Source organism: Manis pentadactyla, chromosome 5 (assembly GCF_030020395.1).
Source record: "Manis pentadactyla isolate mManPen7 chromosome 5, mManPen7.hap1, whole genome shotgun sequence".
Lineage (NCBI taxonomy): Eukaryota > Metazoa > Chordata > Mammalia > Pholidota > Manidae > Manis > Manis pentadactyla.
This window is the reverse complement of record NC_080023.1, coordinates 94,317,523-94,345,221: the sequence shown is the minus strand read 5'-3', so window position 1 is coordinate 94,345,221 and position 27,699 is coordinate 94,317,523.

The window sequence follows — 27,699 nt, the reverse complement described above, 5'->3', positions numbered from 1 at the left end:
GGTAAGACAAAGCAGGGACTTACCAGATGCTCTGCTTTAGCAAAATGAGACTTCCGGTGGCATCCAGAGGCTGACATTTCAGCCGTAAATATATCATGGTTATGTGTCAGCTTTGTAATTGTGATTATGAAAATGTCAATTATGTTTCCTATTCAGTCAGCTTTGTTGATAATTGTAGCATCAGTTTTAGTACTAGTCAAAGTAAGACTTACATGTTTTGTCCTGGCTGTGATGTCCTTTTGTCTTTAAATAGGAAATTTTAGGGAAGAAAAATATGTATTACAATTATTATAATAATTACATAGATAATTATAATTATCAGGAGATACTCCAAACTATACAGACTAAAAACCAAACATTGAATTTTTTCCTGCTTTTTGAATTACCTTAAACGTGTTTGTTATTCTCTTTGAGTCCTAGCTGTTCCTGTGAAATACGAGTGAGTGGTTGTTATCTTTTAGACCAATGTAGAAAGTAGAACTTGAAAGGAGAGAAAAATAGGAAGTTGTAAATGATCCAATAGGGTCTTGGGCCTACAGTTTCAATCCACTGGGAACTCTTTGTATTCTGCAATACTGTGTGTGAAACTTGCACACCCATGATTAAGTATGGAATCTCTGATTCCAGTTCACTCTACCATGGAGCTTGAATGCAACACATTTGAAAGTGGTTAACACAATGTAACACCTACTTTTGAAGTGATGAATACAGGAGCAATCCACAGATGAGTAATCTGTTATTATCACTGAGGTTTTGTGAAAACTATTTTTTAAAAGCTTTTAATCTATTTTTATTTTTTGCAAGAGAGAAGTGCAATTATTTTTTATTTTCAAGGAATCTAGTATAAGCATACGATTAAGTGTGTCCTGTTAGAGTTTAATTCAATTAAAAAATATATTGAATTCCTGTCATGTTCAAGACACAATTCTGGGCACTTCAGAGAAGATGAAAATGGAGAAGATTTCTTATGTGAGGGTAGTACAGGAGAAAGAGAAATACACAGTTCTTCAGTAGTAGATGGATGTGAAATCACTTGAGACACACACACCACAAATACATTGGGATTCAAGAAGAAACTTCCATTCATTTTGGAGAATGATGCAAAAAATAACATGTTTTGCACAACTGTTTTGTGCGGAAATGGTAATGAATACTTCAGGGATTATCTCATTTACTTTTGACAATATTTTCATGAGATAGGTACAACCATATCGTTGTTTTATAAATGAGGAAACTGAATCTTGGAGAAATGATGTAACTTCCCTAAAATCACCAGTGTAGTAAGCAGAGGAATCATGACTTAAACTTAAATAAAATATTTCAATGTCCAAGCTGTTTACCAATTTATGCTCTTCAACTTTAAGGAGAAGCTATAATTGAGAAAAGTCAGGGTCCATAATATATATATACTAAGGATTTTCAAATAGCAGACCTGATGTATGTAAACCATCTGAATAAGATAAAGCATATTAGAAAAATGAAATCTTTATTTGTTTATCTAATTTTGTATCAGAAATAAGCTTTGGAGATGCTGACAATTGACTGGTAGGTCTAGAATAAATATAGAATTTCCTAGCACTTATCTCCCTATTAAGCTAAATCTCCAGAAATCTGAAAGACGGAATGACTCTGAGAATCATTTCATGGGGTTGGGCTGGACAGTATAGCGCTTCATTTGTCTCAATAAAGGTGCTATTAATAAGCACCACATGCATAAAATAGTAAAGAGGAAGCTTGTGACAATTTGCATTTTAGTCTCTCCTCTAAAAACATTGTGAATTAATTATGGTTAAAAATAATATAGAACCAATGAATGTGAAAGAAGTACAAATATAGGACTTCATCAAATTTTTTGTATGAGTTGATTTTCAATAAAAAATAAAAGGGAAGCAATTTAATTAGAAAAGGAAATATTGCTAGAGGAACAACATACAAAAGCACTCATAAAAACTCTTCTAGACTCTATTAATTAATGTGAGGGAAAAATGGATTAATTTCCAGTGTTAAACTGTTAATAAATTCATGCAGTGATTATTAATTGAGTATTGTCAATATACTAGGAACTAGTTCAGGCACTGGAGATAGAATAGCAAACAATACAGATAAAGTCTCTGCCTTCCTGATGTTTCTATGAATAAGTATTAATGAATATAAGTATATAAATAACAACTATGCCAGGTGGTGTAAGTGCTATGGAGACAACTAAAGCAGAGGTAAGTGGAATGAAGATATATAGTAGGGTGGATCTTGAAATTCTAAGCTGACATGTGATCATGCTCTTTTTTGCTTTCATGTCTTCACACATTCCATGATAAGATATGTGACTAAGGAACCATCAGGATCAGAGGACAAGAAGAGCCGTTTGCCTTTGGGGCATGGGATTGTGTGACTTCACAGTTATTATGTCACTAACACTGTCAGATTTGGTTATGTCTAGGTCAGCTGAGCTACAGTGCATTAAAACCATCCATTTTCTTGTAGTGGAGATATTTATAAATTTATTAGTCCATTAGTTCTTAGTTGAAGGACTAAAATGTTACTATCCAGAGAAAGCACTTTAAGTGACAACAGGAGGGAGTGAGATTAATATGTAGAGTCATCAGTCAGAAAGAAACTTGGGGTAAAAGTAAGCAGAAACATAAGGTAATTATTAGTAAAAGTTAAAAATTAGTTAATGTTTATATCTATTTAGGACTAACTTCATATTTCTTGTGGAAAAGATTTCCTGTGACCATTATAAATGAGAAAAGATTGATTTAGTGTTTCTGTTTGGAAGGTATTACTCCCGAAATCCTTAGAGTCCTCAGAAATCTATAGAATATGGGTATAGCATCACATATGTGCATAGATAATGAAATATTTTATCTAAAGGAGATATTGTAGGTAAAAAAAAAGGAAGGTTAGGTTTTACATATAAGATGGTATTATTATTTGGGGGAAGCCATTGAGCTAATTGGATGGAAGTTTAGCTAAAAAATTTCTATGGCAAGGATATTTTAGAAATTGATATTCATTTCAGGAAAGGAATACAGTTTCTGATCTTCCTCTTGTTCCTCATAACAGTATTAAATTAAGGAAAAAATTAAGTAATGGAAAAAAAGAAAAAAATAGTAGAACTATAAAGGGGTAGTGCTTTATAGCAACTTGTTGACCAGATGCCAGGCATGTACATGGGCATGATTCATGACGATCCTGGTGACATATTTATGTCAAATTTATGTTGACTTTCATCTAAGTGGGAAAAGAGTGAAAGTTAACAATATTTAGCATGTGTTCTGACACTTTGACTCTCCCTGTGTCTGATTTTCACGTATGCTGCTCATGTGTTTTCCAGGAACGGCAGGTGTTTTGTTAGTAGTGCACTCATATGTTCATTCACTCTTGGCTTGTTATCAGGTATGGCAATTTATGCTTTCCAAGGAGTCATTGATTTTGTTATGATAAAACTGAGACTTTTAAATACCAGTATTTTTAGTGTTATGTGGCATTACCGTGAAAATCTTTTGAACTACACAGAAATTCATTGGTTATCTTGTGAACTGTCAAAGATGAGTTGCATTCATTCTTTTTAAAAATTAAAGTAAAAGCAATCTGATTTTCCCAACATTTTCTGTGATACCAAGTGAATGATAATACTATGCTACCTGATAGTTGTATTAACTACATTTATCAAATCATGATATGTTTCTATAACCTCTACAAAATAATCAAATAATATACATGATGAAGTCAATAGTTTAAGCAGTAATCAAGAGATTGCTGTTTGAAAGAAACTTGTGATTTTGGAGAAAAGTATTTTCTTCTGAAAAATTGGTTTTGAGAATTTTCAATCATTATGCAATTTTATTCTCAAAAAATATATTTACTACCTTTAAAAACCTTCAGAATTGGACTTTAAAAATTTTTAAGTTTAGAAGTAGAAATTCCAAATGTCTTTAAACGTCTTCCAAATGAAAAGCTTCAGTAGGCTTTGAACCATGAGTTAGAAGTGTAAAAAGGCAACATCTTGCATATAGTTTATAAGAATAATTGATTTGGGAGAGAGAGAAATTTCTCAGCCAAATTAAATAATACTTTTTCTATATGATATATAATTATATATAATTTCATATGTATTATATAATAATGTTATAATCTAATGATATATACTGTAATGCATATACATGTTATGTGGTATAAACGTTTTATTGTATTAGAGGTTATAGAAACAGATATCATGATTTGCTAAATGTAGTTAATATACTTTGACACATATCCTTCCATTTGGATCTACTTATCTTTGTGAGGTATTCTTTTTAGCTATGATTGCCATTGAGATTAATTATCTATTAAACATAATTATGAAGAAACATATTTAGTGATATCTTAAACTTTATACAGAAACATATTTATTGATATGTTTCTACTTAAAAATATTGTTACTCAAGATTTTGTGAGAGGAAAACCTTAAGTACTGTTAATAAATATATAAAATACTATTTATTTCACTTTTTAGGTCATTATATTAGTTTCTGTTTTGTTTATGTTTACATGTGTATATTATATTTGTAAATGAGCACACTCAACATTTTTAATAGCTTATTAAAGTGATATTCACAAAACATAAAATTAACCATTTTAAAGTTAATGACACAGTGACATTTAATACATTTGCAGTGTTGTGAAAACAGCCCATCTGTTTAGTTCAAGAACATTTCCATCACTCCAAAGTAGAGCCCCTTACCCAGTAAGCAGTTTCTCCCCATTCCCCTCTCCCCCAGCCCCTGGCAACTGCTGTTCTGTATATTTTCTCTCTATAGATTTATCTATGCTGGGTATTTTTTCTTTTCTTTTTTTTTTTGAGAGGGCATCTCTCATATTTATTGATCAAATGGTTGTTAACAACAATGAAATTCTGTATAGGGGAGTCAATGCACAATCATTAATCAACCCCAAGCCTAATTCTCAACAGTCTCCAATCTTCTGAAGCATAACAAACAAGTTCTTACTTGGTGAACAAATTCTTACATAGTGAATAAGTTCTTACATGGTGAACAGTGCAAGGGCAGTCATCACAGAAACTTTTGGTTTTGATCACACATTATGAACTATAAACAATCAGGTCAAATGTGAATATTCGTTTGATTTTTATACTTGATTTATATGTGAATCCCACATTTCTCCCTTATTATTATTATTATTATTATTATTATTTTTGATAAAATGCTGAAGTGGTAGGTAGATGCAAGATAAAGGTAGAAAACATAGTTTAGTGCTGTAAGAGAGCAACTGTAGATGATCAGGTCTGTGCCTATAGACTAAGTATTAATCCAAGCTAGACAAGGGCAACAAAACATCCACAGATGCAGAAGATTTCTCTCAAAACAGGGGGGTGAAGTTCTAAGTCTCTCCTCTGTTGATGCCAAATTTCTCACCTGATGGCCCCCCTGCGACTGTGCCTGTCTTAGGTTGTTCCTCCCTTGAGGAATCTTACCCGTCTCTGGCTAACCAGTCATCTTCCGGGGCCATACAGGAAAATGTAAAGTTGGTAAGTGAGAGAGAAGCCTTATTGTTTGAAATGGTTAGCTTTTTACTTCTTTGCAGATTTATGCCCTGTGGCTTCTATGCCCAGCATTTGTCTTGAGGTATCTTTACCACTTGGAAGAATTATGATACTCGGTAATTTCGATATGAGGCACAAATTCTACTTAGGGGTTGTAATTATGAAGGAAGAAGAGAAGCTATAGAAGTAGCAGATGGAAGAAAACATGGGAAGATTGATTATTTCTCTGACATATCTTCTTGTAGTGTAACATAAGCGTGTATAGGTTTTAAATTACTAATTAAATTGCATGCACACATTAACATAATAGGAATACAGCTACATAACCAAAGCAGGCCTACAATTACCAGCCATATCCAGTGAAACCAAGAAAACTAGTTAGGCACCCTAGGCATTTGTGAAAACTTGTCAATGGTATGATGGATATTGTCTAACTGAATTTGAATAGTTTGAGAAAAATGAGACAAATTAAAACAACACATTCCTGGGAACTGTTCACATCCCATATGTTCTTTTAACAGTAGATAGTCTATAGTCGCAAGATTTTGGAGCACTGCAACTTGCACTTCTCCTAATTCTTGGTTGAGTTCCAACAGTATAGATCCAGTCAAATTTGTTGTTTTACTGTATGCACAGGCCTATGCTGGGTATTTTCTATAAATGAAATCATATAATATATGAGCTCTTGTGTCTGGCTCCTTTTACTTAACATAATTTTTTGGAGGTTTGTCCACATTGCAGTATGTATCAGCACCTTGCTCCTTTTTATGGCTGAATAATATGCCATCACAGTATGTATTTTTTTTTTCCAAGTCTGTTTTTAAAAATTTTTAAATTTGGTATTATTAATACATAATTACATGAGCAATATTGTGGTTACTAGATTCCCCTCATTATCAAGTCCCCACCACATACCCCATTACAGTCACTGTCCATCAGCATAGTAAGATGCTATAAAGTCACTACTTGTCTTCTCTTTGCTATAACTGCATTACCTGTCACCTCCCACGTTATGTGTGCTAATCGTAATGCCCCTTATTCCCCTTATCCCTTCCTGCCCACCCATCCTCTCTGGTACCTTTCCCTTTGGTAACTGGTAGTCCATTCTTGGGTTCTGTGAGTCTGCTGCTGTTTTGTTCCTTCTTGCTTTGTTTTTGTTCTTATACTATATGTATGAGTGAAATCATTTGGTACTTGTCTTTCTCTGCCTGGCTTATTTCACTGAGCATAATACCCTCTAGTTCCAACCATGTTGTTGCAAATGGTAGGATTTGTTTTCCTCTTATGGCTGAATGATATTCCATTGTGTATATGTACCACATCTTTATCCATTCATCTACTGATGGACACTTAGGTTGCTTCCATTTCTTGGCTATTGTAAATAGTGCTGCCATAAACATAGGGGTACATATGTCTTTTTCAAACTGAGCTCCTGCATTCTTAGGTAAATTCCTAGGAGTGGAATTCCTGGGTCAAACAGTATTTCTATTTTGAGTTTTCTGAGGAATCTGCATACTGCTTTCCACAATGGTTGAACTAACTTACATTCCCACCAGCAGTGTAGGAGGGTTCCCATTTCTCCACATCCTCGCCAATATTTGTTGTTTGTCTTTTGGATGTTGGCTATCCTAACTGGTGTGAGGTGATATCTCAATGTGGGTTTAATTTGGAATTCTCTGATGATTAATGATGTGGAGCATCTTTTCATGTGCCTGTTGGCCATCTGAATTTCTTCTTTGGAGAAGTGTCTGTTCAGCTCCTCTGCCCATTTTTTAATTGGCTTATTTGCTTTATGTTTGTTGAAGCATGTGAGCTCTTTATATATTTTGGATATCAATTCCTTATCAGATTTGTCATTTATGAATATATTCTCCCATACTGTAGGATGCCTTTTTGTCCTACTGATGGTGTCCTTTGCTGTACAGAAGCTTTTTAGTTTGATGTAGTCCCACTTGTTCATTTTTGCTTTTGTTTCCCTTGCCTGGGGAGATATGTTCATGAAGAAGTTGCTCATGTTTATATTCAAGAGAGTTTTGCCTGTGTTTTCTTCTAAGAGTTTTATGGTTTCATGCAGTATGTATTTATTCATCTGCTGATCCTTATCTGGGCTACTTCTGCCTTTTGGCTATCATGAATAGTGCTGCTCTGAACATTGATGTGTGAATGTTTGTTTGCTACTTGTTCGCAAATTCTTTTGGGCGTATACCTAAGAGTAGAATTGTGGGTGGTAACTTTATGTTGAACTTTTTGAGGAATGACAAACTGTTTTCTACAACTGCATTATCTTACATTCCTATTAGGAATGTATGAGGGCTAAAATTTCAATGAGCATATCTTAAAATAAATAAATGTGCTGTATTAGTGATGGCTGCCCAAATGTTCTTTCCTGACTAGGAATGAAAATCTGGAAAGTCTGAAGTCCACTGCAGGGAAAGCAGTCTGGTCCCACAGGAGGTGAGTATGACTGTGGTTTGTTCGTAAGATGGGAAGGGCTGGAACACAGTAGTAGTGGGAAGCTGGGCCTGAGCCTCTTTGGCCTCAGCTTTTCCATCTGCAAATGAGGAGTTTCTGCAATGAGATTGTAGGTTGCCCCTAGGAGCTCAGAAGGACACTGGTCATTTGTCCTTCCTCAGGCTTTATTCTGATGAGCATTTATATGTTTCATACCTGAGAGGAATGGAAACAAGTCACAATCTGACTTCCTATAAACTGAGAGCTAATCATAGGTACTGTTCGTGTCTCTCCATCTCAGTACAGTGGACTGTGTCATAGTTGTGCTACTGTAGGTGCTTTTGTTGATAATGTGACCTTTTTTTTTAAGGGCACCACAGGAAAACAACAATCCTAACATTATAAACAAGCTATCTTGTATAAAACACATAATGCATTATTTACAAACACAATCTTATTCAAGTCTCAGTGGAAAGCTGTGTAGGTAGGCATTATGACCTCTCCTCTACAAGGAAGGGATCTTGTAGAAGTTAACAAATTTGCCTAAAGAACAAAGTGAAAGAGCTTGGTTTGGAACCCAGATTTTTCTGATCTCAAGATAACTGCTCTTTCTGTGCACTTTTGCTGGCAAGAAAAATCATTTCATTTTTGTCTCACCCAGTCATTTTACCCAGCAACTCTCTGACCTTGGCATGATTTAGCTTTATTACACACAGGACACTGCTGAATTATAAAATATCTCTTGCCCCATGAATAGGAGATTCTTTTCTAAAAGTCCTTAGTAATGCTTAAGATGATCTCAGGCAACTATGAAGACCCAGTCCCTCTGTACTCCTTCTCCCCTGAGACAGGTAGGTGAGGATTTGTTTATTGCTTTTCATTTAAACCCATTCTCTAAGTTTGTACATTTATTTATGGCCTAGAAAAACAGATGCTCTTAAGCCAGTCAGTCTCAGGAGCCTAAGCCCAAATCCCAAGACTAATCATTCTGTATCATAAAAGAACCACATTCCTATTATATAACCATTCTCCATCTCCCATGCTGCTTTCAATCAAAGAATTTACAAAGAACAGAAAAACCTGACGGGGAGCTTTAGAAATACAAATTGAAGGGAAGAACAGTAAAACCCTGCGGTGAAATCATCTTGATAAACAGAGGCGTCAAAGCAGTGAGAATATCACAGGCTCTGGCTTTTTGAATCACCGAGTTTTAATATTATAGCAGTATAGAACAAGTATACATTGCTATTTACCATAAATGTTGCTATCCAAACATTGTGCTCTTATCTTCAAATAAGATTTAAAACTAACAAGGGTGAGGAGAAGTATTTTTTGGGAATGCAGTAAGTCAGGCAATGGTCCCCCAGTACCCCTGCACTCACCAAGTCATCATGGTGATTTAGCTATTTAGCTATTGTCTCCAAAGACTCATGTTGCCAGTCTTGTCATCTCTGATGCTCAGCATCATTCCTAGCAGATAGGAATTTCTCAATAAATTATGAAGAAGTAATGGATAAAAGAGGTAAAAATAAAAAGTTGGTTCTTAAAACAAAAGGATTTTATTTTGCATGTTTTAATGATTTTGCTTTAGATTCAGATTTTCAATACATAAGAGGATTATACAAAATGGTACAAATGTAACTACCCATTTTTAGCTCTAAGAAGAAGAAGCTTCTAGAAACAGGGAAAACGTGTAGATGACAATTTCTGCTGGCTACCTCCCTTCTGTTGGGTTCCCAGGTCCACTTTGCCCTTTATGCTGCTTTCCACCCACATTGCTGCCTGGGTTGGGCTGCATTAATGGGTTCCCTTGCTTCTGGCTTCTGGTTGGACTAGACCAAGGCAGTCATTAGCAGGAGATCCGAGGGCAAGAGGACAGAGTCAGCTTATTTATTCTCTTTATGTCCTCCCCTCCTGAGTCCCTGGGCTGACTGCCTTTTTCAGGTGCACTTTGCCAGTCCGTCTCTGTCCTGAGGTCCCTGTAACTGCTCCTTTCACTTACCCCTTCAGGCTTTGGGGTTTTCTGTGCTGCAGAGGATGTCCTCAATGGGGTTCAGGCTTGTTTTCTCAGTTTTCATTAGTATCTTTGTTAGTTTTGAACTGTAATAATAAAAGTCACAGGAATTCTTTAAATTCCTATGTTATTTACATTTCCTCAGGGAAAATAACATGGTTGCAACTGATCTGAAACCCTCAAATACACATATCACTTTCTTGTTTTTACGTGCTTTTTCAAGGCAATGTTTTAAATGTAAGGCTACTTTGGAATACAATAATCTGTCAGCAGGACAGATTGCATTATTTCTTACAAAATTCTGTTCTAATGTCCTAGTGAAGTGGATAAATAATATAATTACTGTGAAGCCAAATTTATTTGTTTTAGTTAAAGATTTGACATCATAGGTTCTGTAGTCAAGCCACCTGGGTTCTAAATCCTGCCTCCAAAGCTAACCTGCAATTTATGGAGATTTATGTAACTACTTGAGTTTTCTCATCCATAATAGGTAGGTTATGCTAGCGTATCTGTTGTTATGGTGAGAAGGCAGAGTGCAAAGCACTGAGCCCAGTGCCTGGCAAGAGGAGATACACCAAGTGTATGTTCCTTACTAATATTATTTGCAGCATATCTCTGTCATCATCAGGGAGTGTCAATTATCTACAGAATCTTGATTTTTGAATATTTTAATTATTTCTATGGATATATTTCTAAAACACATCCCATTCTTTTCTGCATTCGTTTTTTTTGTTGTTGTTGTTCTCAAACTACATTTCTTAGTGACCAGTTCATTTTAACAGACACCGATTAATATTGAGTTGATACCCTTAGGAGATATGAAGGTGTTTTGCTTTGTTCAGTTCTTTACTAAATGCCAAAAGTAGAGGGAAATTTCTCTATAATGAAGAGAATGTTAAATATCAATTCTAAAAACATTTCCAGGTTCTCTATGAATTACACGGACAATAAGTGCCATGGGATTGCTGTGGAGTTGAATGATTACAGAAAGCTTCACAGATGGGAGATCAGCTGCATCTGCAAAAATGGACTTGTTTTTACTAATCCTCAGATGAAGTGAACCCATTTACACAATATAGACTCAGTCAGTTTCAGGTGAATGCTCCCAATGGTCACCTGGGGACAACGCTATCATGTCAGAGAAATGGAAGTGCTAGGAGAGCTTTCTAACAATACCAAGCACAAATTTTCTGGCTCTGGAGCCTATCTTTGGAGTTGGGTAGAATACTTTAGGTGCAGGGCACTGGCATTAAATCCCCTCCAAAGAAAGCCACCGTCTTCCCCCTCTTCTCCCTTGGAGGGCAGCACTCTGATGTACAGGAAAAGGAAGAAAGGAACCAGCACAAGAAACATGAACTTAAGTTCCAGGCTTGTTGAACAAGGCTTAAGACTATGAACTCACAGGATGGCATCTCAATTCTCTGCCTAGTCTGAGTTTACCTGAAATAGATCTTGTGTTTAAGAGTAAAGTGATGATCCTGCCATCATAAAAATTTCAGTTTTTCAAGGAGCAGAAACAGGGCAGTTGAGCTACAAATTCGAATATGAAAAGAGCTTCACAGTGACTATTGTTGGGAAGCAGGATCCAAAATTTAAAAAAAGGGAGAAGAGAAGGGCAGTGGAAGATTAAAGCAGAAAGGGAAGCAGAGAGACGGAAGAACAAAGCCTGTTCCTTCAAATGCATACACATGCCACCAGCTTCTCACTTTGATGATGGGGATGATGATAATAAGATGATTATTATAACTTTTCTATGGTGTTTTTAGAGAACCTCTAAAAATCGTTTTTCTAAATTCAGGTTAGGTTTGACTGTAAGAGAATTTAACTGTGTATCCAAAAGGCTCTCAGGGACATCAGGATTTTAAAGCATTTGAAATAATCCTAGCAGAACAGGCAAGAAAACAGTATTTTAGTAGATTTTAATCAAGTAAAAGAAATAACTAAGGAATAACATATAATAGATTACAATTAATTACATAGATTTAATTTATTACATTTATACTAAAATTTTTTGCTTAACAAAATTAAGCAATACTTCATAAAGACAGCCTTATTTATGTAAACTTTTTTTCAGCATATCTGTCACTTACATCTTTTAAACATATCATCGTATATTTTAATTCTCTTTCTTTTTGTCTCTATCTTTCTCCAGCTCTTTCTCTCTCATTTTCCTCTCTGGCTGTGAAGAAATTCAGAATCATGTAAGAGTTATGAGTCTAACTGTGGAGTCCAGTGGATCTAGATTCACATTTAACCTTGGGCTACTTATTCCATTTCTTTCAACAAGTTACTTAGTTTCTCTGAGTCTCAGTTTCCTGATTAGTAAACTGAGGCACATACCCCATTGTTTTGGTGACATTCAGTGTGGAAACATGGAAGGTGCTTAGCACATAGATATTATGGAATTGTAACAGTTAGTACTTTTTTCTTCTCCATGTGATATCGTTATGAAGATTATGCTAACAGTTTATACTATGTATTTATTGCACAAGCAAATTTATGTTTATTTTCCCACTTTCAATCTTGCAGTTGATGGTGATGATGAGTGATAACCATGATCCCCGTGTACACATAAGAAAATTGAGCCTCAAGTCATTTGCAACTACTGAATAGAGGGATTGAAATATGAAATTGGGTCATCTATTTCCAACTAACTGAGACTATTTCTCTATTAAATGATGTATGGGGTGATCAGTATGGGAAATGAGAAAGAAAAGAGTGATTTAAAAATTTTTTTTAAATGATATCATCTAATGTAGCTTATTCTCTTATTCTGTTGTCCTGTGACTAAAAAATCTTGTCCTCACTTCAAAAAGCTCACAGGCGGTGGAGGGAGAAACACATGTGGAGGGTGATGAGAAGACATCTTTATTGTACCACTTCAAGGAATAAACATTTTGCTGTTGTCCAGAGAGTTCTGAAAACATGAGGACGTATCATATAAAATATAATTTTGAGGCGCTGTCCAGTCCCCCTGAAATAAGCAAACGGCTGTAGGGATTTGAGCCGGCATAAAAGGCAAAGACACGACACTTTTGGCTTCATTTATTTCCTAGAGGGGAACTATAGAATACAATATTTTACTTGGCTACTTTTGTACTGACAGGAAAAAAAGAAAAGAAACATTATCAGATCAAAAGGATTTTTCAAGTCTTAAGGATTAACCACTGAAAAGAAAGACAATTTTATTAAAACTTCTCCACTTTAATCATCTGTAAATGATTGTTCTGCTCTATAGCTTCCAAGAGGCTTTAAGTGAGGTAGAAGAATCTGTCTTTACAAAATCAACCAGTGAGGTCATCAAACTCTAAACATCTTGGGAAAAATCATGCTTTATTTCTTTTGGTTGTGGATTTCTATACTGAGAACAAGAGTAGAAGTTATGCCATCGGTTAGAAAAAAATGACATTCTTTACTTCAATGTCACCTATCCTGTATTTTCCCTGTATCTGCCTTGAGTAATGTTTTTTACTGAAAGATAGTTTCATTCTTTTTTTTTTTTTTAGTTATTTTCAAAGTGAGTGAGTTCCGCAGCATCTCAAAAAGTGACCAATGCCTGTGCGTTTAAGTAGGCAATCTGTTACAATTACTACCCTTATGATGCTCATGTCCTGTTTTCGGTCAGTGTAAGCTTCTTCTGGCTTAAATCCTTTGGATATACCCTCAATAGTTTTTGACAGCTTTTTCACTCTTGTACATGGCTCACCCTATACACCTCCACTCCAAGACCAGAGCCAGCCATTTCTTGAGAAATCTCTGCTTCCTTCTAGTGGGCAATGGTTTTTAGAAAACACAGCTGAATGTTGGAGAAAACAAACATTTTCTGTAAGATGTATTAACATAGATGATATAAAAATATATTTAAATTATTGCAATTAACTCTACTTCAGTTCCAAGACAAAGTAATTTTGTTTTTACTTTTTTAAATCTTAAAAATTAAAAGTTTTTTCTTTTTTACCTTTTGACCCCTTCGACCCATTTCTCCCCCATTTCCACCTCTGGGAAGCACCAATCTGTATCTATCATTTTGTTTGTTTGAATTCTACATATAAGAGAGATACTACAGTATTTGTCATTCTCTGTCTGATTGATTTCACTTAACATAATGCCCTTGAGTTCCATCCATGTTGTCACACATGGTAAGATTTCCTTCTTTGTTATGGCTGAATAATATTCTGTGTGTGTGTGTGTGTTTGTATATGCCACAGTTTCTTTATCCAGTCATCTATTGACAGATACTTAGATTGTTTCCATATCTTGACTATTATAAATAATGCTTCAATGAACATGGGGATGTATATATCTTTGTGAGGTAGTGTTTTTGTTTTCTTTAGATAAATACCCAGAGGTGGAATTGCTAGCTCATATGGTAGTTCTATTTTTAATTTTTCATGGAACTTCTATTCTGTTTTCTACAGTGACTCCACCAATTTATATTCCCAGCAATGGTGCATAAGAGATTCCTTTTCTTTATATTCTTGCCAACATTTGTTTTTTCTTGCTTTTTTGAGAATAACCATTCCAAAAGATGTGAGGTGATATCTCATTGTAGTTTCTATTCAGATCATCTGCCCAATTTTTAATCAGATGTTTTGCTTTTGCTATTTTGTATAAATTTTTAAATGTATTTTGGGTATTAACCTTTTATCAAATATATTATTTGCAAATATTGTATCCTTTGCTGTACAGAAATTTTTTAGTTTCATGTAGTCCACATATTTACTTTTGCTTTTTTTGCTTTTACTTTTAGTGTCAGATTTAAAAAATCATCACCAAGACCTATGTCAAAAGCCTATGTTTCCTTCTAGGAGTTTTATGATTTTAGGTCTTATGCTCAAGCCTTTAATCCATTTTGAGTTTATTTTTGTATGTAGTATAAGATAGTATAGTGGTCCAGTTTCATTCTTTTGCATGTGTCTGTCCAGTTTTCCAAGCATCACTTATTGACGAGATTGTCCTTTTCCCATTGTTTATTTTTGGCTCCTTTGTTGTAAATTAATTGACTACATATACTGTGAGTTTATTTCTGGGATTTCTATTCTGTTCCACTCAATTTTTTTCTTTAATGTCTTGTAGTTTTCAGTATACAGGTATTTGACCTCCTTGGTTAAATTTATTCCTCAGTATTTTATGCTCTTTAATGCAATTATAGATGGGATTGTTTCTGAATTTCCTCTTTCTTATAGTTCATTATTAGTGTAAAGAAATAGAACAGATTTTTGTATATTGATATGGTCTCCAGCATTTCTGAATTTGTTCTGAGAGATTATTGATGGAGTCTTTAGGATTTTCTATATATAATATGTCACCTGCAAATAGTAACAGCTTTCATTCTTCTTTTCCAATTTGGATTCCTTTTATTTATTTTTCTTGTCTAATTGCCTTGGCTAGGATTTCCAATACTTTGTTGAATAAAGTGGCTTGAGAGGGCGTCCTTGTCTTGTTCTTGATGTTAGAGGAAAAGTTTTCAGCTTTTCACTGTTAAGTATGATGTTAGCTGTGGGCTTGTCATATACAGCCTTTATTATTTGAAGTGTGTCTGCTCTATACCCACTTTGTTTAGAGTTTTTATCATAAATGGACATTGATTTGTCAAATAATCTTTCTGCATCTATTGAGATGATCATATTTTTATCCTTCATTTTCTTAATGTAATTTATCACATTGACTGGCTTGCAGATGTTGAACCAACCTTGCATCCCTGGAATAAATCCTACTTGATCATATTGGATAATCCTTTTAATATATTATTGAATTTGATTTGCTAATATTTTGTAGAAGATTTTTGCATCTATCTTCATCAGAGATATTGGCAGAGTAACTTAGATCAATAGTTTCAATTATTTTTGGTTACATGTACCTGTAACTAAAATATTCTTATGATATGCTTTCATTGTAAATACACTTATTTATTGATGAAATATATATAAGTATTATTATAGCAATGCACATCACAAAAAGTTAGCCAAAAATGGAAATAGGACTTTTTATAATATTTTCTTCTCACTCTCCAATGTAGTGTGTTATGGGGGTTGGAGACATGCAGTGTACCTCTCATTCCAGAGAACACTGACCTAGACATGAAGGTCAAACATTACATACTATATTTTATGTAGTACTTTATACTCCTACCTGATTGGTGGAAAATTTCCTCTTGTCAGTTTAGAAAAACCAAATCAATATTTAATGATGATTCATTATTTGTTTGATAAAATTCTAATTGCTTGACATTTAGAAGAAGCAAATTCTGAATATTCTTATTCAACATTCTGTTTTAATCCATAGGTCCATTGGAACAACTTGGTCAGCTGGTGTTTTTAACTGTTTTACTCAAATACTTGCCAATAAGTAATAAATAAGAAGAAATGATCTGTTGGTGTCTATTTAATTGACACTGGTAGATATATAACAGAATCCTCTCACCCCTTCAAATGCTAGTGCTTACCTTCTGTTGAAATCAGTCATTTTTATAGTCCTGGGAGTTTAATAAAATGCTACTTGATCAGAGTTAAAGTTTGATATTGGGGAATGTCAACTTTTCATTTATGATGATAGATGGGAGACTTGTGGAAAATAGTGTTTGGGGCTTTTTTATAAGCTAACATCGATTCCATTATAGTAATATCTAATCTCATCATTTGGTTGTGTGCTATAAACTATTAGGTAAATAAAAACTATTTTTATTTACTAAGCTTTGAAGCAACACACCATATCATTGTTCAAAAGCAGGTCATGTAGTTCATGTTGAAGGTTGCATACTCTTTATATAAAATATAAAACATACTATTATGGTTAAGAATCATCCCTGCTTTATCTTAAAGTAACTATATTGGATTAATTAGGGAGCTAATAAGCATCATTTGCATTTTGTCTCTGAGCTGCTTTTTGCTGTGTAGTTAGTGCAGGGCTGGCAAACTGTAAAAATATCAAATAATAAATATTTAATTTTGGGCTTTGCAGGTCATACGGTCTCCATTGCAACTACTATATTCTGCTCTTGTAGTCAGAAAGCAGTGATAGACAATAATAAGTGATCGACACGTATTCAAATTAAGCTTATTATGGACATTGACATTTGGATTTTATATAATTTTTAATGGCACAATCTGTTCCTCTCTTTTAATCCTCTCTCTGTCCCCCAACCATTTAGAAATGTAAAAACCAATCTTAGCCCACAGGCTATATAGATATATAGACTGTTGCTGGATTTGACTTGTGCTTTCAGATACTTGATGTAGTTTATAGAACATGTCACAAGTTAGATTTTCTACATGCTTATTAATTTAAGGGAACCAAGAAAGCTAATATGAAGTCCTTCAGAATAGGAGAGTTTCTCCTAGTAGCAATCATTTGATGGCCACGTTCAAATGTCTGAAGATTTTAGGAAGTAAATACAGAATTTGATATATTTTTACTCCAACTATATATTAATATTTTCTCTGTAATTTCCTTATCTTAAAGGGGCTCTTTTGCTCTACTGACATGCATTAAGTGAATCATAAGATTGGAGTCATGCATGGAAATCAATTGAAATGGTCAGTGAGGGTAGTTTTATTTTTTTTTCCCCAGGCATAAAATAAACTTAAACAGATCATCCCCTGTAATCTATGGTAAAATGAGCAATTTATAGCACTTTGGTTTTTGCTTATTTTATGTAATTTGTTCCTGACAATAGCTTGTGAGGCAGGTATGACTACTATTCCAATTTAAAAAGGAGGAAATTTTAGAAGAAATTATAAAAATGACATAGTGGGAAAGAGGTAGGAACCAGGACTTGAACTACTTCTGTGCAGATTCCAAAGCTTGGTCTCCTTGCCATAGTAAACGTATGTGTGTCTATGTACATACAGACACATACACATCCATGTATACATAACCAATATATTTACCACTTAAAAAATTTACCTTTTATTTATTTGAAAATAAATCAGAAAATATTGCCAATAATTTATTATATAAACTTGAAATAGGCAATTTAAGGTAACTCATTTGTTAAGTGATTTTTAAGAACATCTGCTCAGAAGTTCATGCATATAATTCAGAATCTTAATCAAATAATTGAGTCATCATCAGTGACAAAACTAAGATCTTCAAAGTTAAAAAAAAAACACTTAAAAACCCTCTTTTATTTGTCTTTCCTCTCCTGTTCTTATTCCAGTTTAGAAGGAATGTATGTGGAAAAAACAAGGAGGGTTGAGATAGAACCAATCAGATGTGATGAAAGGGATACTGAGAAAGGCTGAATAAAAAAAATATATTTCTTTCCCTCAGGAGTTCAAAGGCAGGAGACTAGAAAATTATTTGATAAAGCTAAGTTTCTAATTTTATATTAGTTTAAGGGAAATTAATTGTTTTGAACTTTACATTGCTTTGGAATTCAATGGCAACCTTATGACATATGATTTATGACAACAATTTTAAACCTGTGAGCCATGACACATGAGTGGGTCATGAAATCAATATGGCAAATGTGGTCAGCTTAAAAATAATAGAATAAAAGATGTGAGAGTACATTACATTAGATAAGGGAAAGTGTTGTTTCAGGAGACTTTAATTTCAGTTGTCTGTTTCGCTATATCTCTGTGAATGTGCTTTCTGGGCTCTAATGTGAAATGAATTTCTCACTAGGAATGGTGGTCACAAATCCTTGGAAGCCCTGCTTTATGGTGGCAGCAACTCACTTTCTCTTTTGCTGTGTGCAATTTGTCTCACTTCAAATTCAGACCCCAGGTCTAATTACTAGTTAGTGATCAAGAACTAGGTTTAGAGTATATTAATTTAAAATATGTTTTCATCCTTTTATCATCAGTACATTTATCTGTGCTAAGCAAGAGAAGCCCAGATTCAGAAGGTTGGAGTTGTTTTAATGATAGTCTATGAAAACATGGACAGATACTTAGAGGAGTCATGGAGAAAGAAAGGGGAAATAGAGACAGACAAAAACACGTATAGATACGCAGTCAGAAACCATCTTACAAGAAACACAGTTTAGGGTTTTTACACAACTAGAAGGTTATATAGACTGTGGACAAAGAAGAACTATATGTGCTAAAATAATATGAATCAAATATATTTTTTCAGTGGGTAACACATTTACATCCACATGAAACCCTGAACTGGTTGTTTCAAGATTTTTGGCTCTTAGAGACTATTAAGAATAAAAGAAAGCTGGGGTATCGGGATACAGTTTTGACATTTTTATTTTATCAAGGTAAAGAAGATTAAATAGCTTTCATACTTTATTAACATCTTTTGATTATACAGAGGGAATTTAAATAGAAAAGCACAAATTACAAAATAAATTAATACATATTATTTAACATTTGCTATGTTATCCTTTTTTTTTAATTAAAAAAATTTTTCTCATAATCACCAAACACTGAAGAAAACTTACCCAGAGTTTCCTTTGGTAACCACTGTTCTAAATTTCTTTCCAGTACTGTGGAAAGGGTGTGTCTGCCAGTCTGTTTATCTATGTTTCTATTCAAAAGAGAAAACACAAGACCTTGGTTGGGAACATGTGAAAATGTGAACTATACATTAAATGGCATTCCAGCATCTGAGGGAAAGGGTGGCTCTCAAATAGATTAGTATTTGAAGAGAGAAGCAGGCAGTTAGTCAAACAGAGTGGTGGATGGCTCATTGATTCTCTACTGACTGTGTGTGTTGCTCTATTCTTTTTTTTCAAATGAGGGCCTAGATATTTCCCAGTATCTCTATTTTTTGACCATGGTTTCATTGAAATGTTAGACTCTTGAAGTAATATAAATCACAACAGGTGGCTAAAAGCCTCATTCATGACCTATCATGTCCTATAATTCATCTATAAATTTGTCAGTACCTTAAGATAACTGACATAACTGGGATTATTTTCTCAACACTTTGAAAACTATTGTTTTGCCTAAATCATTTTTATAATCTTGATTAGTAATTTCACTGAAGGAAATGGTTCCAGAAAGAGGCAATTTAGATTATTATTTACTTGGGTATATTAAATCATTCAAAACATTTGCTGTGGTCTGCTTTCTTTATCTGTGGAGTTAATACCTGTCACAGAATTTTACATTTTTTTCTTTTCAACCTTTCACTTGGAAGATACTACTCTTATAAAATACTTTAAAAAATGCATTTTGCACTAGATTATTATGGAAAGAAACAGTACATAAAACATTCAGCAACTGCATGTCAGTGGTACCACCATTATTTTTTAAATCCTTTCTTTAAGTCTTTAGATTCTTTGGAAAACCAGTGAGGGGATTTATTTGAGTAATATTATCCTGGTTTTCAGCAAAATCACATGTGTATTCTCTCTGAAGATTGCAGGCCCCACCATAAGGATTCCATAGAATTGTGCAGCTGCCAAGTAGGATGGCACTGTCCCACTGAGATTTGTTGATGGATTCGCACTGAATTCTGCTAGTGTTCTAAAAATGTCCTTGTTCCAGCACTTACTGCCTTGTGAGATTGTCCACGAGTTGCTAAGCACTTCTTCCTAGATCCTGCAATGAACTGTAGGATCTTCTCTGACACAACTGCAGGATTTGGGGTAGAAGATTGGGAAAGTTTGTGCTGCAGATCTTTCAGTAACAGTCATCTGAGAACATCCTGCCTTAGGCTTTCAGGAATTGTTTGAAACCTAGCTCAGTCATTGGCAGTTGTCATTGTTACAGTGTTCTTACAGTGGCTCCACTGTCAGGGATAAATTAGGAGAGAGCTGTGGGAGGCAAAGCCCAGGTTCATTTGTTCTTGAAACTTTAAAAGTAACTTTTAACACAGTGTATCTTAATTTAAAATTAAATGAAATCAGTTGTGGGTCACATTTCTTTCCCTTTCACATTCATTCTACAGAGCTGTTCTTAGAGGAAAAATGATGAGGTCTCAATCTGCTCACTGGCCATCTTATTGGCCTCACTGGTATTTGAGGTTTTTCAAACCTCACTTCATAATTATGAATGAAAGAAGGTTTGACAGCTTATGCAGCTGCAAGGTTGGAGTAATTTATAAAAGCTGTAGTTAATATGCTCATTCTTTGTGCACCCCAATTAAAAATTGGTCATTTTTCACTTATCTTTCTCACATCCAATCACAGAAATCCTAATTTCTCCTCTGTAAGGAATCAATATGGTCTTAATGGAGTACAGGCATTTGGGGATATTTTAATGAGTAGAAGTCTTACAATAAAAACATATTTAAAAATTACTGTAAACACTTTCAAAAATAACCTTCATTTGGATTATTTTGAAAACATGACAGTTAAGGATGATAAGACATGGTATGTCTACCTTAGGCAGCTAAATCAAGTCTCTTTTGATTATTTCAATCAGGTTGATTAAAGTCTCTAACTGAAGTTTTTTTCATCATTTAAAAATGTTTAAAATAAAAACTGAATAGTTAGTCCACCAACAGTTTCTGGGATGCCTACAATTGCCAGACTTTAAGCTCCTCCTGAAGATATATGAGTGAATAAGTAGTCTATTTCTCAAGGCCAGTAACTTTAGTGGTAGAAATGGATATTAAACATTGTGGAAGTATTTGATATGAAGGCATAACCTGATCAAGGAGGTACAAAAAATCAGGGAATTTTATTTAAATTGGGGTTTCCTGGAATTGCTTCTCTTCAATGATAGCTTCTCTTTGTCCTTACTTCTTTTCAAAGTAGACCAAATTGTTTGCATTAAATGCAGTGAGATACTAGACACAACACTAATGAAAAATATCATCCTGTGCAACATGTAGCGAAAATAATTCTGGCCTAGTAGCCTGTTCCTTCATCTTTCTATGCCAAGTTACTCATTCTTAACTCAGTGATAATATTTTCCTAATACATGAAGATTTTGTTTAGATCCAATGAGAAAGCATGTAAAAACAATACAAATGCTTATTTTTCTGCACATACACATTTTACATTCAAGTAAAAGGAATTATTCTTCTAGTATTTCAACTTTATCATTGAAGAGGTTTCATGGTATTGTGGAAGGAACACTGGAGTAAAAATTAAAAACTTAGTTTAGAGTTCTTCACTACAATTGTTTGTGTTATCCTGAGTTTTGGTTTACTCTTCTGGAGAAAATAGAGATAATAATTACCATTCTATTTACTTTATTAACTAGTGGTGAAGAATAATGGAGCAAAGCCTGAAATGCTATATAGATATAAGGGGTTGTATCTGGAGTTGCAGTTATAGGGATGAGTTGCACCCAGAGAGTTAAAATTCTGTAAGTGCAACTTTTCTAGAATGTGGAATTACTTCTAATAATAGAAGTCACCTTGGCATTTCCTTTTTGTGAGTCATTTGTGCAGAAATAACAGCCATGATTTTCATTGCCTTTTCATGAGCACTAGGAGGCAAAAGCCTTTGTGAGAAAGCAGCTCATAGACGTCTGCCTGAGGACAGAACTACTGCCAAAAAAGCTCATCTTTAGCAATCTATATGGGAATGTTCAAGCTAGAAAGGCCACTTTTTAGAAAGTCACTTGTTCTAAATAAATTAAATGTGAACATTACACATGCTCTGGTCACAGACAAATTGACTTTTTCCATAATATGAGAAATTGTAGAATCTAGATATTTGAAACATATTTGAACAATGTTTTATGGGGAGTCAGAAAAAGATGAAGGTAGACTTGATAATATTTAGCTGTATTTCTTGGTGTAAAATAATTGCATGATATGTATGTTAAGAGAAGCATGATAGTCTGTACGATAATGCCATGGGTGCAGTTCCATAGAAGAAATGAGGCTTTGAATGGCTGTAACTCTGGGGCGGAAGGGGTTTCCCCTCCTGGGACAAGTGCCCTGTGAATCTGGTGAAACCGAAGTAAGCCAACGGGAAGGACAGGTTGAGTTAAGGGATTTTATTTCTCACATCTCCCTCAAGTTCAGAACAAGTGACTTTCTAGCCAGGCTCTGCACTGTCTGTCCCCTCCGTCTGTGGCATGTGCACTCTGCTCTCCCTGCCTGCCCCTTCCAGCAGGAACTCTATGGGTGGGTCTGTTGTGACTAATTGGTACCAGACCAATTAGGTACCAGGAATGGAGGGGAGGAGAGAATGGCCGTTTTCTTTATACACTTTGGCGGAAATTGACTGGAGGCTCTGCTGTAGTAAACATTCACTGGTATGCAAATGGACTAAGGCCTGGTGGGAAATTCTGGTTAAAAACTTCCATTACCCCACAGTGGCTAATGCCTATGAAATATAAACTAAAATAATTTATTTTCTCAAAGCAGACATCAGATCCTCAGCAATTCTGTAGATCTCCATGACAGGACACTTAACTACATTCTAGTTCTCTTACTAGAACCATGTTTTAAGTTATTGATTGTACTTATTATTTGAAATAATCATGTGAAGTTACTAATTTGCTCATTGTTGTCTTGTTCTCTATCCATCACCCTCAGAAGAGTGTGAAGTACTTAGATGGAGTCCCTTTATTGCTTGTTGAATGACTGCATGGAAAAATAAACTCCTATAACACAATATGTCACACATAGCAGTTTTAATAGCCTCTATAATACAGTATTTACTTTTGTGTAAAGTTCTCCCCTACTTGTTGTACAGTTTTTGAGTAAAGAAATGGTAATTTATTCATCCTTGAATTGTTACACAATCCTTAGCATAGTGCTTTGTACTTGGTAAAATCTCAATAAATAGTTGTGGAATACATTAATATAAATACATTTGTTTAAATGTAATTTGGTGATTCCTCATGGCATACAAACATAAAAAAGTGATGAAATGTTAATTAAATACATTTAATCATTATTCCTTTGTGAAAGACTCTTCTCTAAGCAAAATTCAAATGAAAATGACTTGTATTACCATTTGATGTATTTTGAAGCTTTAAGTATTGCTTTCATAAATTTAATGCTTTTTATACTTAAGTTCCAAACACTGGGGCTTAAAATCATTTCTTAAGTTTATTAGATACTTTAATAATTTCTAAGAAAAAACACAAGTTAAGAGTGCATAATGTGAGAAGAAGCTATTAGATGACCGATAATGAAAATGATAGTTTAAGACTTAGCTGGGGGTTGTGCATGGCATGCTCTGATTTTTCATATCTCCTCTCAGATTTCTCCAACAGCCTAATTTCAGTTTCACATGTACCCACACTATCATTTGGAATTCATTGAGCATGACAGACTTTGTTGAAATGCATAATCCCAAACATTTCTTTCCTCTATATTGTTATCAGCCTAAATCTAAATTGTTTTCTTTTTATAGGCATGTTATTCAACAAACAGGTTAATAGTCACATTTTTTCCTATCATATATTTTGCAGTGGATAATATAAAAGAGTTTAAAGAGCATGTAAAATTCTCAGCTTGATGGTCATGTTTTACCATCCTGATGCTATGACATGGGAGAGTTGAGGGGAAGATCACCAATTCCAGATTATATTAAATGACTACATAGTGGAAGAAGCTATGCTTTCCTTAAGATCTCCATAAGGAAATTGTGAAATATTAGAAGAATAAGGATATTAGCTTAATGAGGAACAGGGAAGCTTTGCATAGATGGTGGGGGAACAAGGTGCTCTTAAAATCAGAAAGTTAAAAGTTTCTGGAGTCTGAATGTGTGAGTAAATGCCCTTATGGGAGACAAGCAAACAAAAAGGTAATTAAGAAATTTTTCTAACTGCTTTACAATCAAATAATTGTGTTTTAAATCTAACTGGAGGGATTTTAAGCTCAGCTACCACTCAGCTTCTTATAAGGAAGGGTAAGAAGTAAGACAAGAGATTTCAAAATTAGAAGAATGTGGTAAAATAAGCCCAAGTTCTTCAGATAGCCTAACTTAAGAAAATTCTCTTCCCGTCTTTTACATAAAGCCCAGAAGTTAAACAGAGTATTTTCTTTTTTTTATGGGCCTTCCTTTGGCCACTTCCTTATTCATTTAATTTTTTATCTAGAAGTTGGTAGATTTTAGTGTTTTCTTTGGAGAACCTGGAATATGAGCTTGAAACTTGGAAAAAGATGATAAATTACTTTGTTAAGTGACCTTCTTTTTGATAAATTAACTCATGTTGGTAAGTAAACAGTGAGTCATTTCTTTCTTTTGAAGCCATTATGATATCCAAGACCCCCAGGAGCCCAATATCATATAGCAAATCAGTTTCAAAGACGGGGAGGGAGTGGTGAGAGAAACGGCCAGGCAACGTGGCTCGCCGGGACTGCCACAGTGGTGTGGTTTCCTGGTTTTATTCTGTCTCTCGTCAGTTTTTTTTTTTTTTCCTTAAAACTAGAAAATAGTTCAGAAAACCTGCCTATATTGCCTTTCTACTCATATAATAACTCTAATGAAGGACTATCATTTTCTTCTCCATAGAACTTGTATTTCTATATGATGGATATTTCTGTGTAATTTCTATGAAGTGCATCTATCATTCATGATTCAGCTTTTGCACTGTTTTGTTGCACTAATTTTGTTTCTGGATTCTTTAACCTTCTATTCATCAAGAAATCTGGTTTCATTGCTTTTGCCTTTGACCCTTCCTCAGTCGTACAATTTCTTTTCAATATAACAGCCATGATGACCCTTCAAACTGAAGAAAAATCATGTCACTTCTTTGCTGAAAACTCCCAGTACCTTCCCTTAAAAGGGTCTGCAAGACCTTATTATAATCAATATGATTTTAATATTAATAATTAGAATTAGTTGAAACTTCCTTTTTTGGCATTTCATGATCAATTTCTGAAATAACTCATATATGCTTAATGTGCATTCTATATCTGTTGGGTGCATGATTTCACATGTATATGTTAGATCAAGATTGCTGTATATGTTGTTTAAAGTTCTTACTAACATTCTATGTATTTGATTTATCAGTTTCAGAGAGAAGTTTGTGAAAATTTCCAAAGATGTTACAGATTTTTCAATTTTTCATTGTTTTGTCAGGTTTTTACCTTAAAGAATTTGAAACTATATTTTTTTAGATACATTCATACTTATAGTGGTTATATCTTCTTATATCATTGTTTATAAATGAATAATGTCACCTTTTTCCGTATTAATCTTTTTATTTTTTATTAGGACTGCTAACAAAGCATCGTTTTGATAAATATTTGCCTGGTCTCCTCCCTCCATCATTTTATGTTAACATTTCTGTGTCATTGTGTTTTAAACTTGGCTTTGGTAAATACAGTGATATTGCGGGTGACCCAATCTCAGAATCCCTGCTTTAATGAGTAAGTTTAATTGATTTTCATTTATTGTAATAGCTAATACATTTAATGATATTTCTATCATCTGTACTGTTTCCCTGGATTCTTATTGATTGATGTCATTTTCTTGTTTTCATCTCTTTCTTTTTGTGAATCAGTCCCCTCCACCTCAGTCATGATTCTGAAGCTGAAATGGCCTATGTCCGTATATTCTGTATATACTTGTACATTTAACTGAACAATGTCTAAAATTAATATATCAATCTTCCTGCTAATTTTATTAGTTTATTTATACATTTTTTATACATTATTTATACATTTGAGCATTTTAATAATACTTATTTTAAAGTCATTTTCAGACTGACCTACTATTCTGAGTGTGAAATTTCTTACTTTTCAATCTATTGGCCCTCCCATGGTATGTCCTTCTTGTGTTTTAAAAATTTCAATTGTTAAACGGTGGGGGCCCTTTGAATAGCCTAAGTTGTAGAGACAGCACTCATTCCTCTGAACTTTATTTCTGTTCTTTCTCTACAGGTTTAATTTGTCCTTGACCAATTCTTCTGTTTGCTTTTCAACACAGGCCTCTTCATTTTATAAGTAAGTGTGAGTTTGAGTTCTACACTTTTTATACAGGGTAGTTATTCTTTTTCAATGCATGGCCCAGTGGCCCAAACTCTTTCACTAGTTTGCATCAAGTTGATAACTTAAATGGTTGACTTTTAAATTTATAGCCACAAGAATTCTGGAGATTTCATGTGCTGAGGAAGAGATCATGGATATGCTCACATACACACAGTATACGGTTAAATGAAGTTCTCAGGTTAATTAGGCAAAGATGTAAATCCTTAATGGAAGCAGTAAGTTCACACAGAGCAGGGATTCATGGGGCAAATCTCACCTGATCTTCTTGACTTACAGAGCAGTGACAGTAACTTACAGCTCTCAGATCTGAGGTGCTCAATTCTCCTCCTTTTATACTCACCATTTGGAGTGCTTTGCACTAATCAGGTATGTCTACTTCAGGGAATGTTCATAAATTTTGGATTTTCCTGGTTCTTGCACCAAGCTCAGTGTCAGCTTGTGTCACTTGAGAAGATGTAAGAATTGGTACACAGGTGTTTTGAATAATTTTTCAACCTTCAGCTTGCCACTGTCCTAGAGAGCCTGTTTCTCCAGAGATTACCTCTAATTCTGATTTTATTATGATTTTATCTGGATAGTTCTGATAATGAGGTTGGTCAAATCTATCATCCTGTAGTAGGATTCAATCAGCAAATATTTCTTGAGCACTGCTCTTTCCTAGGTAGAATATAGGTAATGGGTAAGTAGTGGAATCAGATGTCATTCCGACCTCAGGTGGAGCTCATGGTCTGGGGAGTTCACAGAATTGTCCTTTGGTTCATTGTTATTGTTCTGCAAATAGTTACCATGGTATCTGCATTGAGAAAAAAGTAGAATCTGGATAAAGGCTCATATTAGACCTACTATTCTGCAATACTCAGATCGTGCTCAATTCATGGTGCTC